At 35.8% G+C, this 17,579-nt stretch overlaps 1 protein-coding gene and 1 pseudogene across 3 annotated transcripts in view; both read right to left on the bottom strand.

Moving 5' to 3' along the window:
- The window catches only part of DIP2B (disco interacting protein 2 homolog B), a 242,338-nt gene that overhangs the window by 84,899 nt on the left and 139,860 nt on the right, over positions 1–17,579 (bottom strand). The gene's annotated exons all lie outside the window — the stretch shown is intronic.
- On the bottom strand, positions 3,869–17,574 carry LOC140843614 (low molecular weight phosphotyrosine protein phosphatase pseudogene; annotated as a pseudogene).

Genomic DNA, 17,579 nt, shown 5'->3' on the forward strand with positions numbered 1-17,579 from the left:
GGATAAAAAAACAAGACCCATCTATATGGTGCCTACAAGAGACTCACGTCAACCCCCAAAGACATACACAGACTAAAAGTGAAGGGATGGAAAAATATATTTCATGCAACTAACAGGGAGAAAAAAGCAGGTGTTGAAGTACTTGTATCAGACAAAATACACTTTAAAACAAAGAAAGTCACAAGAGAGAAAGAAGGTTATTACATAATGATAAAAGGGTCAATAGAACAAAAGGATATAACCATTATAAATATCTATGAACTCAACACAGGATCACCTACATATGTGAAACAAATACTAACAGAATTAAAGGGGGAAATAGAATGTAATGCATTCATTCTAGGTGACTTCAACACTCCACTCACTCCAAAGGACAGATCAACGACACAGAAAATAAGTGAGGAGATAGAGGTAGTGAACAACACATTAGAACAGATGGACCTAACAGACATCTACAGAACTCTCCACCCAAAAGCAGCAGGATACACATCCTTCTCAACAGCATATGAAACATTTTCAAGAATAGATCACATACTAGGCCACAAAAAGAGACTCAGTAAATTTAAAAAGATTTAATTTGTATTAACCAGCTTCTCAGACCACAAAGGTATGAAAACTAGAAATAAATTACACAAATAAAATGAAAAATCCCACAAACACATGGAGGCTTAACAACATATTCCTAAATAACCAAAGGATCAATGACCAAATAAAAACAGAGATCAAGCAATATATAGAGACAAATGACAACAATAATTCAACACTGCAAAATCTGTGGGATGCAGCAAAGTCCGTGCTAAGAAGGAAGTATATTGCAATACAGGCCTAACTCAGGAAAGAAGAACAATTCCATAAGAACAGTCTAAACTCAGAATTAACAAAACTAGGAAAAGAAAGAACAAATGAAGCCTAAAGTCAGTAAAAGGAGGGACATAATAAAGATTAGAGCAGAAAAAAATAAAATCAAGAAGAATAAAACAATAGAAAGAATCAAAGAAAGCAAGAGCTGGTTCTTTGAGAAAATAAACAAAATAGATAAGCCCCTAGCCAGACTTGTCAAGAAAAAAAGAGAGTCTACACACATAAACTGAATCAGAAATGAGAAGGGAAAAATCACTACGGACACCAGGGAGATACAAAGAATTATTAGAGAATACTATGAAAAATTATATACTAACAAACTGGATAACCTAGAAGAAATAGACAACTTTCTAGAAAAATACAACCTTCCAAGGATGACCCAGAAAGAAACAAATTATCTGAACAGCCCAATTACCAGCAACGAAATTGAATTGGTAATCAAAAAACTACCTAAGAACAAAACCCCTGGACCAGATGGTTTTACACTGAATTTTATCAAACATTTAGTGAAGACCTAATACCCATTCTCCTTAAAGTTTTCCAAAAAGTAGAAGAGGAGAGAATACTTCCAAACTCATTCTATGAAGCCAGCATCACCTTAATACCAAAACCATGCAGAGACACCACAAAAAAGAAAATCCAGACCAATATCCCTGATGAACATAGATGCAAAAATCTTCAACAAAATATTAGCAAACTGAATCCAAAAATACATCAAAAGGATCATCCATCATGATCAAGTAGGATTTATTCCAGGGATGCAAGGACAGTACAATATTAGAAAATCTATCAACATCATCCACCATATCAACAAAAAGGACAAAAAACACATGATCATCTCCACAGATGCTGAAAAAGCATTCGACAAAATTCAACTTCCATTCATGATAAAAAGTCTCGATTAAATGGGTAAAGATGGCAAGCACCTGAACACAATAAAGGCCATATATGACAAACACACAGTCAACGTTATACTTAACAGTGAGAAGCTGAAAGCCTTTCCTTTAAGATCGGGAACAAAACAAGGATGCCCACTCTACTTCTTTTATTCAACATAGTTCTGGAGGTCCTGGCCATGGTAATGAGACAGCACAAAGAAATAAAAGGCATCCAGATTGGTAAAGTAGCAGTTAAACTGTCACTGTTGCAGATGCCATGATATTGTACATAAAAACCCTAAAGACTCCAAAACTACTACAACTAATACCGGAATTCAGCAAAGTTGCAGGATACAAAATTAATACACAGAAATCTGTTGCATTCCTATACACTAAGGATGAACTAGCAGAAAGAGAAATCAGGAAAACACTTCCACTCATAATTGCATCAAAAATAATAAAATACCTAGGAATAAACCTAACCAAGGAAGTGAAAGACCTATACTCTGAAAACTACAAGATACTCATGAGAGAGATTAAAGAAGATATCAATAAATGGAAACACATCCCGTGCTCATGGATGGGAAGAATTAATATTGTCAAAAATGGTCATCATGCCTAAAGCAATCTACAGATTCAATGCAATTCCTATCAAAATACCAACAGCATTCTTCAACGAAGTAGAGAAAATAGTTCTAAAATTCATATGGAACCACAAAAGACCCTGAGTAGCCAAAGCAATCCTGAGAAGGAAGAATAGGCGGGGGTGATTACACTCCCTGACTTAAAACTCTACTACAAAGCCACAGTAATCAAGACAATTTGGCACTGGCACAAGAACAGACCCATAGACCAATGGGACAGAATAAAGAGCCTAGATATAAACCCAAGCATATATGGTCAATTAATACATGCTAAAGAAGCCATGGACATACAATGGGGAAATGACAGCCTCTTCAACAACTGGTGTTGGCAAAACTGGATAGCTACATGGAAGAGAATGAAACTGGATTATTGTCTATCCCCATACATAAAAGCAAACTTGAAATGGATCAAAGGCCTGAATGTAAGTCATGAAACCATAAAACTCTTAGACGACAACTTAAGCAAAAATCTCTTGAATATAAACATGAGCAACTTTTTTCTGAATGCATCTCCTTGAGCAAGGGAAATAAAAGCAAAAATGAACACATAGGACTACATCAAACAAAAAAGCTTCTGTACAGCAAAGAACACCATCAACAGAACAAAAAGGCATCTTACAGTATGGGAGAATATATTTGTAAACAACATATCTGACAAGGGGTTAACATCCAAAATATACAAAGAACTCACATGCCTCAACACCCAAAAAGCAAATAACCTGATTAAAAAATGGGTGGAGGATATGTACAGACACTTCTACAAAGAAGAAATTCAGATGGCCAACAGGCACATGAAAAGATGCTGCACATCGCTAATTATGAGGGAAATGCAAATAAAATCCACAATGAGATATCACCTTACACCAGTTAGGATGGCCAGTATTGAAAAGACTAAGAACAATAAATGCTGGCGAGCATGTGGAAAAAGGGGAACCGTCCTACACTGCTGGTGGGAATGTAAGCTAGTTCAACCATTGTGGAAAGGAATATGGAGGTTCTTCAAAATACTAAAAATAGAAATACCATTTGACCCAGGAATTCCATTCCTAGGAATTTACCCAAAGAAAACAACTTCTTATATTCAAAGGACATACGCACCCCTATGTTTACTGCAACACTATTTACAATAGCCAACATATGGAAGCAACCTAAGTGTCCATCAGTAGATGAATGGATAAAGAAGATGTGATACATATACACAGTGGAATACTATTCAGCCATAAGAAAGAAACAAATCCTACCATTTGCAACATGGATGGAGCTGGAGGATATTATGCTCGGTGAAATAAGCCAAGCAGAGAAATACAAGTACTAAATGATTTCCCTCATTTAAGGAGTATAACAACATAGCAAAACTAAAGGAACAAAACAGCAACAGGCCCACAGACTCCAAGAAGGGACTAGCAGTTACCAAAAGGGGAGGGGTGTGTGAGGGCGGGTGGGGTGGGAAGTAGAATGGGATTGAGGAGTATTATGATTGGCACACATGGTATGATGGGGATCAAGGGGAAGACAGTATAGCACATAGAAGGCAAATAGTAGTGACTGTGTGGCACCTTACTATACTGTTGGGCAGTGACTGCAGTGGGGTATGGATGGGACACGATAATGTGGGTGAATGTAGTGGCCACATTATTTTTTCATGTGAAACCTTCATAAGAGTGTATATCAATAATACCTTAATAAAAAAAAATTACCTAACCCATAACCCATAATCCAACTTAGTCAATTGTCCCAATATTGTCTTTTATAGTTTTCCCCCTTTGTTCCTGATCCAGGACTCAATACAGAATCACACATTACACTTAATTGTCATGTCTCTTTATGGTTCTATAATCTGAAAGAGTTACGTTCTCAACCTTTGTCTTCATTAACTTGACACTTTTGGACAGACTAGCTACATTGTAGAATGTGCCTCAATTTTGATTTATTGATATTTCCACATAATTAGAGTCAGAGGACACATTTCAGCAGGAATACCATAAAAGTAATGTTATCTTCTCAAAACATGATGTCAGAATGCATCTGCCCCATTACTGGTGATAGTAACTTGGATTACTTGGTTAAGATAGTATCTGCTAAGACAATCCATTATAAAGATACTATTCTCCTTTTGTTTAACTAATAAATAATTTATGGATAAATACTTTTGAGACTATTTAAATGTTATATTCATCATTAAACTTTCACCCATTAGTTCAAGCATTCATTGGTGATTCTTGGCTGAATCAATTACTACTATAATGGTTACCAAAAAGGTGATTTTACAACTCTATCAGTCCTTCTGTATTTATTAATTTGTATTCTAAGAAAAGGCTTTTCTTTTCTCCCATTTATTTATTTATATTAGTGTGGCCTTATTGATTCTCATTTTATTCCATGAGTATTCTGCTATCATTTCTTATTTTGATGCTCATATTATTACAGATTCCAATAGGAGGTCCTTCCAAATGGCTCTTATGTCCTTGTGACACATTCCTGTCATTTTGAGAAGTTCTTTGTTTTCGAAGACAAGATGTTCCAATCCCATCTTGTACATTCCTTGCTCCAGCACTGGAATTGTACATTTCTCCAAGAAGCCCTGGCTCCTCTTAGTGGAAAATGGTATTTAGAAACTAACATCTTAGAACTAGGAGTGATCAGTGTGGTTGGAGTATCTTTCTTCTAAGCCTTTTCAGTGAATAAAAGAATACAAACATAAACACAAATATTCACAAATATATGTCTATCTATATTAAAAACCAGGAGTTTGCATTAATACCTCCAATTCAACACCACATAATTCATTCCCCTTTTCTATTTGTAACTCCTTGAACAGTAAGAAACCTGGTTCACAATATCCTCAATATGTTTTACTCATTCACTGACTCAATCCTACAAAACATAAAAAATAGTTTCAAAATTGCTATCCTATATTGTAATGAAAAATACATCTAACTAGAGTTCAATATTTGTTTGCAGTTCTTTATGACTTTAAACTGAGTTAAAGTATGTTAAAAAGCTATCTGGATTAGTTCTTCCTGCTTTCCCCTTTGGTAGGTATATTATTCTATTGAATAATATAGTTAGATTCATTTGTTTTTCTTCATATTTCATAGGTCTCTATGCAGAATAAACATTATATGACATGATAAGAAATGTACATTTGGTCTCTGCCCTGGTTCTTGGCACTGAGCTCCTTGTGATATTCTGAGTGATAGGAGTGCCTACTGTTCTAAGGAGGCAACTCTTGGTGGGTCTCCTGGGCTTTGGGATACGCACTGGTTACCAGAAAGACCAAGGCATGATTAGAAGATTGGAAGTTTCAGCCACATCCTTCCATCCTTCAGGGAAAGGAGAGTGGTTGGGCACTGAGCTAATCACCAAGGGCCAATGATTAAAGCAAGTACATCCATTTAATGAAGCTTCCATAAAAACCTTAAATAAATGAGTTTGGAGAGCTTCTGTATAGGTGAACACATCCACATGCCAGCCAGGTGGTACATCCCAAACTCCATAGGGACAGAACTTCCCAGACTTTGGACCCTTCTGGACTTCACCCTATGTACCCCTTCATTGGACAATCATTTGTATCTTTTATAATAACCATTATAATAACTGCTAATAGTAAGTGAAGTATTTCCGTGGGTTTTGTGACCCATAATAGCAAATTACTGAACCTAAGGAGGGGAGTTATGGGAACCCTGATACAGCCAAGTTGAACACAAGTGTGGGTAATGTGGTAATTCACTACTTATGATTGGTGTCTGAAGGTGGGGGCAGTCTTGTGGAATGTGCCCTCCCTTAAACCATGAGGTCTGCACTAATTCCAGGTAAGGTCATGATTAAGTTAATTTTCATGAAACCTAATTTGTTTGGTGCGGAACTGAAGACTTGCTTGGTGCGGAAAACGCACAGATTGGTGTCAGACATGGTGTGCGATGAGAAACAGTTTTCCTTTAACATGGTTCTAAAAGCCAAAACTATATACCAAAGGGTAAACTTAAAAATGTGTCACTGCCCCCAATTCCACCCACTCCCTATAAGCAACCAATCCCCTTAGTTATTGCTTTATCCTTCCGCTAACCAGGTACTTGTCTGTCTTCTTACTTCCCTTGTCTTTCATCAAAAGGTAGCATATAATAGATATTTTTTTACACTGCTTTTTTCACTTATCAATATATCCTGGAAATCATTGTGTCTCAGCTACCAGAGATCTTCATCTACTTTTAAAGCTGCATGGAAGTTTATTACATACCATAGTTCATTTAACTACTACCCTACATGTGGACATTTAAGTGTTTCCAGTATTTTACAATTACAAATAATGATACAACAGCCTTGTGTAAATATACTTACATACTGATGAGAGTACATCTTCAGGGTAAATTCCTACAAGTGAACCTCTTAAACCAAAAGGTGGATATATTTTTTACTTTGTTACATCTTGTCAAATTCCCTCCAAGAGTTTTATCATATTGTATTATTATCAGCAATGTATAGATGTGCCTATTTCCCCATAACCTTACCTTCAGAGTGTTATCTAGCTTTTTGATTGTTGCCAGTTCAGTAGCTGAGAAATGGGATCTCAGTATACTTTTAATATGTACTTTTATATTAGTGAGATTAAACATTTTTATAGAGGAATTAAGGGCCATTTAACACTTGTGTGTAAGTCAAATGAATGTTAATGTCACTTGACTATTTTGCCATTGGATTTCTTAATTTATTTTCTCTTAATTTTTAAGAGTTCCTCCAATGTAAGGGATATTAGCTCTTTATCTCTAAGATATATAGAAATATTTTCTTTCAGTCTGTCATTTGTCTTTTGACATTGTTTGTGGTGGTTTATTGACAAGCAAAAGGGTTTTTTGTGTGTATCTTAGTTGAATTTATATAATTTACCCATCTAATTTTGAAAACAATCCTTTCTGACATACATCTATATGAATTTTTGATGAGTCATCTCAAACTGTACAGAAACCGCTGATACTTGCCTAAAACTAAGACAGAAAGAGAATTATTTAACATATTAACACTTCAACTTTCCAATATAAAAGAACTTTTTCCAACTTTTACATTTTTTTCTACCTTGGTTTATCTATATTTAACATTTGGGGTATATGTGCATATAAAAGCAGACATGTTCCTCAAACTGACCATAAACCAACATACAAGTATCCTTCTTTCTAGATATAATTAAATTTCTGGAGGCAAAGTGGTTCAACTGGGAGCAAATAAGATGACTTTCTTAAGAAATAAACTAGACAATGAGAAATTATTACAGATACTAAAGATTAAATTCCATAAATCTTTCCTAGCTCTTTAATATACACGTGTACACTATGAGTGTGAATTAACACTTCCCATCTAGCATGTCCAAGGAAAGGCCTGGCACAGAGGTAGTGCAGGGAGTAGAAGGCATTCATTGTTGTTACGTTCACAAACTTAGGGAAGAAGAAAAGCAGATTTCTTTTAAGTCTCCATGGGCTGAGATGCTGACCTGGGCCTTAAAGTAATGTTCTACTTCATTATGCTCTATTTTATTGTTCTATTTCATTTGCTCTACTATTTTTGTAACTGGGGCAAAGTGGAAGGCTCAGCTAGTCTAAGAACATTTAATGTTCCCATAAACTGTCTGAATCAAAAAGTTTTATTTATTCTTCTGACAAACACAACTGAGTTCCAACTATAATTATTTTTTAAGATAAGAACCACTAAGTCACTGAAGAAATAGCCACGGCCTTGAGCCACAGAAGTTATTACACTATGACACTTGACCGGGAAGCACAGAGTCCGTGGGGATGGCCTGCCTAGTGAATCTTCTCCAGGAAGGCTCTGCATCACCTCACATGCTGCTGGTACACCATCTCAAAGTCAGAGTCATTCCCGTAACAGGGATCTTCAATAGTAAGTTGTTTTTGCGGATCATAGCTCCCAAGTAGTTTGATTTTAGCTTTGCGGTTTTTAACTTGATTACCTTTTTCTAGTCAAATCTCTCAGATTGCTTTCATGCATACATAGTATATAATCAAATGTAAGAAAGTCTTCTTTGGTTACGTGCCAGGCAATGTGATCCATGGGAACGCTATGCTTCCTCTTGCAAGTCTGCCCTCAGTAATCTGGAGGGTTTCCTGTTTCATACATGGATGTCGCTGCACTGAAACAATTACCTGAAATGTTTTGGTCAGTTACAAGTTTCTGAAAAATGCTTCTGCAATAGGTGATTGACAGATGTTACCCAGGAACATGAACATCACGGACTTGGGCACCAGCTCTACCATCTTCCTGTGCATGCTGCAAAAGGTTTTTTTGTTTGTTTTGTTTTTTTAATTCTTATGAAAGATCTCTAGTCAAAAATCTAACTTTACACCTGAAGGAACTCAAAAAAGAACAAACTAAAATCAAAGTTAGCAAGAGGAGGAAATTACAAGGATTACAGCAAAAATTAACAAAATACAGAATTTTTAAAGAGCAATAGAAAACTAACAAAAATAAGAGTTGTTTTTTTTTTAAATGAACAAATGTGACTTTTAGCTGTATTAACTAAGAAAAAGAAAAGACCCAAATAACTAAAATCAGAACTAAAAGAGGAAATATTTTATTTGATGCCACAGAAATGAAAAATGATTATAAGAGACCACTATGAATAACTGTGTACCACAAATTGTATGACCTAAAAGAAATGGATAAATTTCTAGAAATATAAACTTACCATGATTGAATCACAAAGAAATAGAAAATCAGAACAGACCAATTACTAATAAAGAAATTGAATTAATAATTAAAAACCTCCCAACAAAAGCTCAGGTTTCACTGGAGAACTCTACAAAACAAAGAAAAATTAAACCAATCCTTCTCAAATTCCTCCAAAAAATTGAAGAGGAGGGAACACTTCTAAACTCATTTTATGAGGCCAGCATTATCCTGATACCTAAGCCAGACAAAGATACAACAAAAAAAACTACAGACCAGTATCCTTGATGAATACTGATGCAAAAATCCTCAACAAAGTACTAACAAAGACAATTCAACAGCACATTAAAAGGACCATATACCATGACCAAGTGCTGTAAGGATGGTTCAACATAGGAAAATCAATAAATGTAGTACTCTCTATCAACAGAACAAAAGAAAAAATAATAGTATCATCTCAATAGATGTATAAAAAGCATTTGACAAAATTCAATACCTTTTCATAATAAAAACATTGCACAAACTAGAAATAGAAGGAAATTACCTCAACATAATAAATAACATATATGAAAAGCCCACAAACAGCATGATACTCAACAGGGAAAAACTGAAAGCTTTTCCTCCTAACATCAGGAAAAACGCAAGGATGTCCACTGTCACCACTTCTAGTCAACATAAGACTGGATGTTCTAGCCAGAGCAATTAGGCAAGAAAAAGAAAAAAGACATCCAAATTGGGAAGGAAAAAGTAAAACTCTGTTTGCAAATGACACGATCTTATATGTAGAAAACCCTAATGATTTCATACACACACAAAAAAAAACAAACAACAACAACAACAAAAAACCTTTTAGAACCAATAAACAAATTCAGTAATTGCAGGACAGAAAATCAACATACAAACAGCTTTATTTTTCAGTACTAATAATGAAACATCTGACAAGTAAAAGAAAGAAAAATCTCATTTACTATAGCATCAAAAAGAATACTTAATGGAATAAACATAATCAAGGAGGTGAAAGACTTGCACCTTATGAAACATTGCTGAAAGAAATTAAAGATGGCACAAATAAATGGAAAAATATCCTATGTGCATAGATCAGAAAACCTAATATTGTTAATATTGTGAAAATGTCCTTACTACCCACATGATCTACAGATGTGGTGCAATCCCTACCAAAATCCCAATGGCACTATTTCAAGAAATGTAAAAACCATCCTAAAATCATATGTAATCTCAAAGGACCCCAAATAACCAAAGGACCTCAAATAGCCAAAACAATCTTGAGAAAGAAGAACAAAGCTAGAGGCCTCACATGTCCTGATTTCAAAGCATATTACAAAGCTACAGTAACCATAACAGTATAATATTGGCATAAAGACAGATGTATAGACCAATGCAACAAAACAGATAGCTCAGAAATTAACCCTCACATATAAGGTCACATGGTATTTGGCAAGGGTGTCAAGACTATACAATGGGGAAATGATAGTCTCTTCAACAAATGGTGTTGGGGAAACTAGGCTATCCACATGAGGAAGAATGAAGTTGGACCCTTATCTTACATCACATACAAAAATAAACTCAAAATACATTAAAGACCTAAACAAAAGACCTGAAACTAGAAAACAAGAGGAAAAGGCTTCATATCCTTGGAACAGGTACTATTTTTTGCATACAACACCAAAAGCACAGGTAACAAAAGCAAAAAATAGACAAATGGAACTGCATCCATTCTCTTGGGTTTTCTAAATAAATTATCATATCAACTGCATATGTACCTTTTCTAATTCTTACATCTCGAATTGATTTCTCTCGTCTATTTGCAGTCTTTAACACCTCTAAAATGATTCAAATATTAACATCCTTAGGATTAAAAAACCTCCTGCAAATAAATAAGGAAAAAAAGAACAAACAACCCAGTTTAAAAAAAATAGGCCTAGGCAATGGACACGTAGTTTACACAAGAAGCATATATGGTCACTAAATACACTCCAAAATATCCAACTGTATTAGTAATAAAAAAAAAATAACACTTCTACCAACAAGGTAGGAAGAGTATCCAAAATTCCCCACATCTGTGGACAACGGATGACTTTTTTCATCTTTCCCAGAAAGATATGTGGAAAACATTACTTTACAGTTTTAAAGTAGCTGCTCCTATTTTTCGATTGCTTTTGTGAACTAGTTAAGACATAGTACATAAGTGGTAGAGCTGGGCTTTAAGGACCAGTGGTGCAGATACCAAGTGCCCTTACCTGTTAGGATAAATAGAAGAATGATAGAAAGACAGGTAGACAGACAGAGACAGACTGAAAAGCAAATGTCTGGGTAGGTTGAGTTAATTAAGTAGAGATGTACAATTAAAGGAGCTACCTCCAAGCCAACAAGTAGGCATGCCGTATTTACCAATATGTAAGGTACCAAACCACCTTAACATTTTTCAATATGGAAGAGGCAGCAACTCTTAAGTTCTGGAACATTAGGGTAACACATTAATTTTGGCACTACCTGGTATGCAGATGGGGAAAATTTAGTTTTGCATTTCACATTCTTCTGCCTTTACAAATGATATTTCTTTAGTCTAAAATATCTCTATAGCAAATAGCTATTCATTCTTCAAAATGGCTCAGACTTCACCATCTTCATGAAGCCTGCTGTTGACAGTACCCATGTCCAGGCTCCTTCCTGTCAGCCCTTCTTCCATGTTGTCACCACCTTATATAAAAGATTCTGTGTTTCGTCTGTGTTGCACTAGCATCTAAATTGTGCTCAAATCACAGCAAGTCAACAAGAAATGCTTGCTGAGCTGAACTGACATCAATCTAAGTTCTTTGGTTCGAGGGAAGATTATTAATAAAGAAATGAAATGATTGTGGTGCAACAGTGACAGTCACCTTAACAAATGTCACTATTCCAGATTTAGACAGAAAAAATTCTCAATTAAGGTGACAGGAAATTAGCATTGTGTTTAGCTACCAACATCACATTAAAAAAAAAACCATACTTGGGAGAATATAGTCATAAATGACATATCCAATAAGCGGTTGACATTCAAAATATACAAAGAGCTCACATACCTCAACAAACAAAAAGCAAAAATCCAATTAAAAAATGGGCAGAGGATCTGAACAGACACTTCTCCAAAGAAGAAATTCAGATGGCCAACAGGCACATGAAAAGATGCTCCACATCGCTAATCATCAGGGAAATGCAAATTAAAACCACATTGAGGTATCACCTCACACCATTTAGGATAGCCAACATCCAAAAAACAAACAACAAATGTTGGTGAGGTTGTGGAGAAAGGGGAACCCTCCTACACTGCTGGTGGGAATGCAAATTAGTTCAACCATTATGGAAAGCAGTATGAAGGTTCCTCAAAAAACTCAAAATAGAAATACCATTTGCCTCAGGAATTCCACTCCTAGGAATTTGCCCTAAGAATGCAGGAGCCTAGTTTCAAAAAGACATATGCACCCCTATGTTTATCACAGTGCTATTTACAATAGCCAAGAAATGGAAGCAACCTAAGCGTCCATCAGTAGATGAATGGACAAAGAAGATGTGGTGCATATACATAACGGAATACTATTCATCCATAAGAAGAAAACAAATCCTACCATTTGCAACAACACGGATGGAGCTGGAGGGTATTATGCTCAGTGAAATAAGCCAGGTGGAAAAAGACAAGTATCAAATGATTTCACTCACCTGTGGAGTGTATGAACAAAGAAAAACTGAAGGAACAAAATAGCAGCGGACTCCTAGAACCCAAGAATGGACTAACAGTTACCAAAGGGAAAGGGACTGGGGAGGATGGGTAGGAAGGGAGGGGTAAGAGGAAAAGGGACATTATGATTAGCACACATAATGTAGCGGGGGTAGGGGGTGCCACAGGGAAGGCAATATAGCACAGAGAAGACAAGTAGTGATTCTATAGCATCTTACTCTGCTGATGGACAGTGACTGTAATGGGGTATGTGGTGAGGACTTGATGATGGGGGGAGTCTAGTAACCACAATGGTGCTTATGTAACTGTATATTAATGATAGCAAAATTAAAAAAAACCATACTTCAGAGTAAAAATCATTTAGAACAATAATTGACTTAAGGCTTTAAATCATTTATCCAGGGCTATCACTTTAAAAACTATGCTTTACAAATTTCCAATCATAAAATAAGTCATGGGGATGTAATGACAGTATCATGACTATAGTTAATAATAGTGTATTACACATTTGAAAGTTGTTAGGAGAGTAAATCTTAAGTCCTCATCACACACACAAATTTTTTTGTAACTATATGTGGAGATGGACTAATTGTGGTGATCATTTCACAATATATACAATATATACAAATATTGAAATCATGTTACACACCTGAAACTAAAATTATGTTATGTGTTAATTACATTTCAATAAAAAGAAGCTTTTGTTATTGTTCTTTAAAATTAATATGTATTTTGTTATGTGTATTTTGTATTTTACCACAAAGGGAAAAAATATTAATGTACATATTGAGAAAAACATCTAAACACATAATGATGAAGTGAAAATTTTCCCCAGACCCACTTCCCAAAAATAATCCCACCTCAATACTTTAGTACATACTAAACATAGATTTCAGTATTTGTAAACCTAACAATTTATGTAACTATTATTAATAATTTACAAAAATTGGATTATATGCTACGTACTATCTTGCACTTATTTCCTAAAAATATATTTTGTACATCTCTCCATATCTGCACAAATAAATGTATCTCATTGCTTTCTATGAATTTTTAAATCAGTTTTCATAGAATTCCATTGTGTAGACCTACTATAACTTATTTAACCACTGTGTTGTTATGAACAATACTACAACAAACATTCTTGTATATGTATCTTTGTGTACATCTGTTAGGTGTTTGTATAAAATAAATTCCTAAAGGTGCAATTTCTGGGTCAAAGTGTATGAATATTTGAGGTTTAAAAGATACTGCCAAACTGTTGTACTGGTACTTTTAAGACCACAGTACACCTTACTTTTGGCTCTGAAATGAAATAATTTCATGCTGCCTTCATTTTTACTATGCCATTTTAGTGTCCCTGAGGTTTATTTAGTTGAAGCAAGATTGTCACATTTTACTGAACCAATGATGTTGTCATCATATATTAGAACATATCCTGATTTCAGATAGCTAAAATGTGGAAATTATCCTTCTTATGTAGATAGAATTATGGTTCTTAGCTGTCTTGAAAACAAACGATTAACTGCTTATACTGAGGAAAAGCACTTTCTCAACAACAGAACAGCAGCATATCAAATGCTCACACTTACTGATCAAAAAATACTACATTTCCAAAAGTATTCTTGCATGAGATATGAAACATGTGATAGAAACCTTGCTAAACTAGGAAATTATTCGTGCTTAATCAAGCTTTAGAAAGCCCATAACACTTGGATAATTAATAATTATGGAGCATGTCATGTTGCTTTTTGCCATAAGAATTCACAGCATCAGACGATAAAACTAATCGAACCACCCATCTATTTTCCAACACGATAAGCTCTGGCCCATGTCAAAAGGAGGTGTTGACAGTTACTGTATTGATAAGAACAGGCACCTCTCTTAACAGGATTTGACTCATTCACCAGCATGCAATTCATCTTGATCATTGATAAAGAAATCACTTAGAAAGTTCAGTCCCCAGACACGACTGACACTGGACATCTCTGCCAGAACACATGAAAGCTGGGTGTCATTTCCCAGCACTAATGTTTGAGCTGAGTAAAGTGATACAAATTCTCCTTTTAAAAGTCCTGTTTTGTTTTTGTTGTTTGAAGTAGCTAATTGCTCAAAAGATTAACATTAAAGGAGTTGTCAGAATGACTTACCATCAATCAGATCACTTTTCATCTTAGGCATCAACTCTGTATTTTCTACAAATGTGACCATAACACTTAGGTGTAGAAAGGTATGGCATGCCTTGACGTGCAGGAAAATTAAGGTACTGAATAAGTGTATTTGAAATGTCAGACATTCTTGGCTAAGCTCAAACAACAGAATCGGGTCAGATGTTCTGAACTCTGAATAAATATAAATTCTTTGCACAATGTCTGAAACATGAAACAATAAGCCTATTTAGAGTTGATTATGATTGGTTGAAATATCATAGGTGTTAATAAGCCTCCATCAAGTAAGAGAATTTTCCAGTTATACTCACTGATATGCATATTAAATCCTTTCTGTGTACCCATCACTTTATTCTGAATGCTTGTAATTTTTACTAAGCATACCCTACATTCTTAATCCAGTTTGCATGTGACATGTAAACAGAACCCTTCCTGAAATGAATGGAATGGCAAAAAGGTGAAGTTTAACTTTCCTAAATTTCTTCAACTTATTTGCTCTACTTCTGCTACTGTTGTTGGTTTCTTCTTACTTATAGAAGCTACAATTCTCAGAATGTGCTGAGATTTCCTTTGCTACTGAGTCGAGCAATTCCTAATGTACTGAAAACCGATTTTTCATCCAAATCCATGCTTGCATGCCTCCTCTTTCATGTTCCCCCTCATGACAGTATTTCAACACTTGCATAGCTTTAAATATCTTCACGGTGTTTAAATCACCTTTTCTTCCTTACTTTTATCTCTGGCCTTTTTGCTTCTACCCTAAAAAAAAAGTCCTAGTGAGATAAATATCCAAAACCCCACTATTAAACCTTCTTCAATACCCATGGCAACCTAACCAAGAGAATCCACAGTCTGATAAATAGTATCAGATCCACATATCAGATATGTGATATACTTTCTGCTGTGTGGGTAAATCTGAAAGAATTAGTGTAAAAGAACAGGGGCTGGATATCACAGATGAGTTTTAGTAGGTGACGGTCAAAATTTTACACTACTGACTGAGCCCATAAAACTTTATTCTGTATGTGGTAAACCTGGACCTAGGATGTAGAGAATCATCTTTTTGATTCCTTCCTAATCCTTTTATTATTTGCTGTAAAAACAAACGAACAAAAAAAAACAACTCCCAGAAGGCCAGGGATGAGAACTGTAGAGGCTTAAGCCTCTCTGCACTGCTTGAAACCTGATGCTGCTGTACCTGGACACCAGCCTCAAAAGGCAACACTACGTGCCAGAGAAATCAGGTTTGGGTCTTAGCAACAAATAGGAGCTCCTGATACACTTTTCCATATCTACCCTTACCTCCCTCTAATTCATTCGTAAACAAATAAATTACATTTATTCCTTCCTTTCTCCAAAATACCAATTTACTTATTATATATAGTAGGCCCAGTGGCAGGCACTGGGACACAGTAGTGGTAGTGTGGAGTCTACAGCTGGCACAAGCTACTAGAACAAACTCAAATCGATGTTACTGCTCTGCCAAAAATCCTTCAGTGGTATTCAACATTCCTCAAGGTTTGGTCCCTGGTAATTTTTCCAGCCTCATTCGCCATATCTTTCTGGGCTGTTGCATTCTAAGTTCTAGCCATAATGAACTCATTTCAGGTCTACTATCTGATGCCATTTCCCTAACTCTTGCTGTCTCCCATGACATGGTTTAGCTGACTCTGTGGGAAAGCCTCCCCTGATCACACAAAACCAGGGTAAGTATAAGGGGGAAATTCTGGTGTGCCATACAACTTCTTTTTTTTTGATCAAACACTTCTCATTCTTTCCTTCCAACTTGTAAAAATATGCATCTAATAAAATCAGCTCACAAAAAGGCTGATGTGGCTCTGCAGCCATGTCCTTTCTTCATATTCTCTAAAGCAGTTTCTGAGAAGATGTGATATACACCCTGCTTTTCAATTCAGTGAAAGGTTAAGGCAACCTTGGCAAGCACAAGGGAGAAAAAATCTGGAGCAGTAAAATAGCATTCCAGTTAGTCTTCTGACTTAATTCCGCTACTTCTTAAAATAATAAATGTGTCATCCAGACTCAGTGCAGTGGACAGTAGATGGGCATGGGTCAGGCTTGCCGCACCACACATCCTCCTGAGGGTCTGTAATTTGTTTCTCTGCTTGTCAGTCCCAGCCAGGGTATGGCAAGAGCATGCTTCCTTTGTCAGCCACAGCATGTTGCCTGTCCCTTCCCAGGGGTACACTTTGGGTCTGAGGAAATAAAGTTTAAGGGTTTACTAATTCGAAATTTCATTGTTGAGTTTTTGTTTCAGTGCCAAGAAACTAGTTTATCAACAGCTCTGGCAAATACACAGAAAGACCAGCTTCTTCCAACAGTGCTCACAGAGCTCCGCCCTTTCTTTCTTAGTTGTGCACATTGCCTTTGTACTTGTCTGGCTCCCCTTGTCCTTGTGGGCAGAAATCTCTTATTTGCGGATATATCCCAAGCAAATACTGAGTGTCTACTACATCTGGCACATCATAGGTACTCAATAAATGGCTGATGAATTAATTACTATAGACCTGTTGGCACTTCAAACACTGGAAGTTCTCCGGATACACAGTTCACGCTACAAGTCAGTAGAAACTATTGCACTGGTAATTTTCAGTTCTTCTCA

This window comes from Manis javanica, chromosome 10 (genome assembly GCF_040802235.1).
Source record: "Manis javanica isolate MJ-LG chromosome 10, MJ_LKY, whole genome shotgun sequence".
Lineage (NCBI taxonomy): Eukaryota > Metazoa > Chordata > Mammalia > Pholidota > Manidae > Manis > Manis javanica.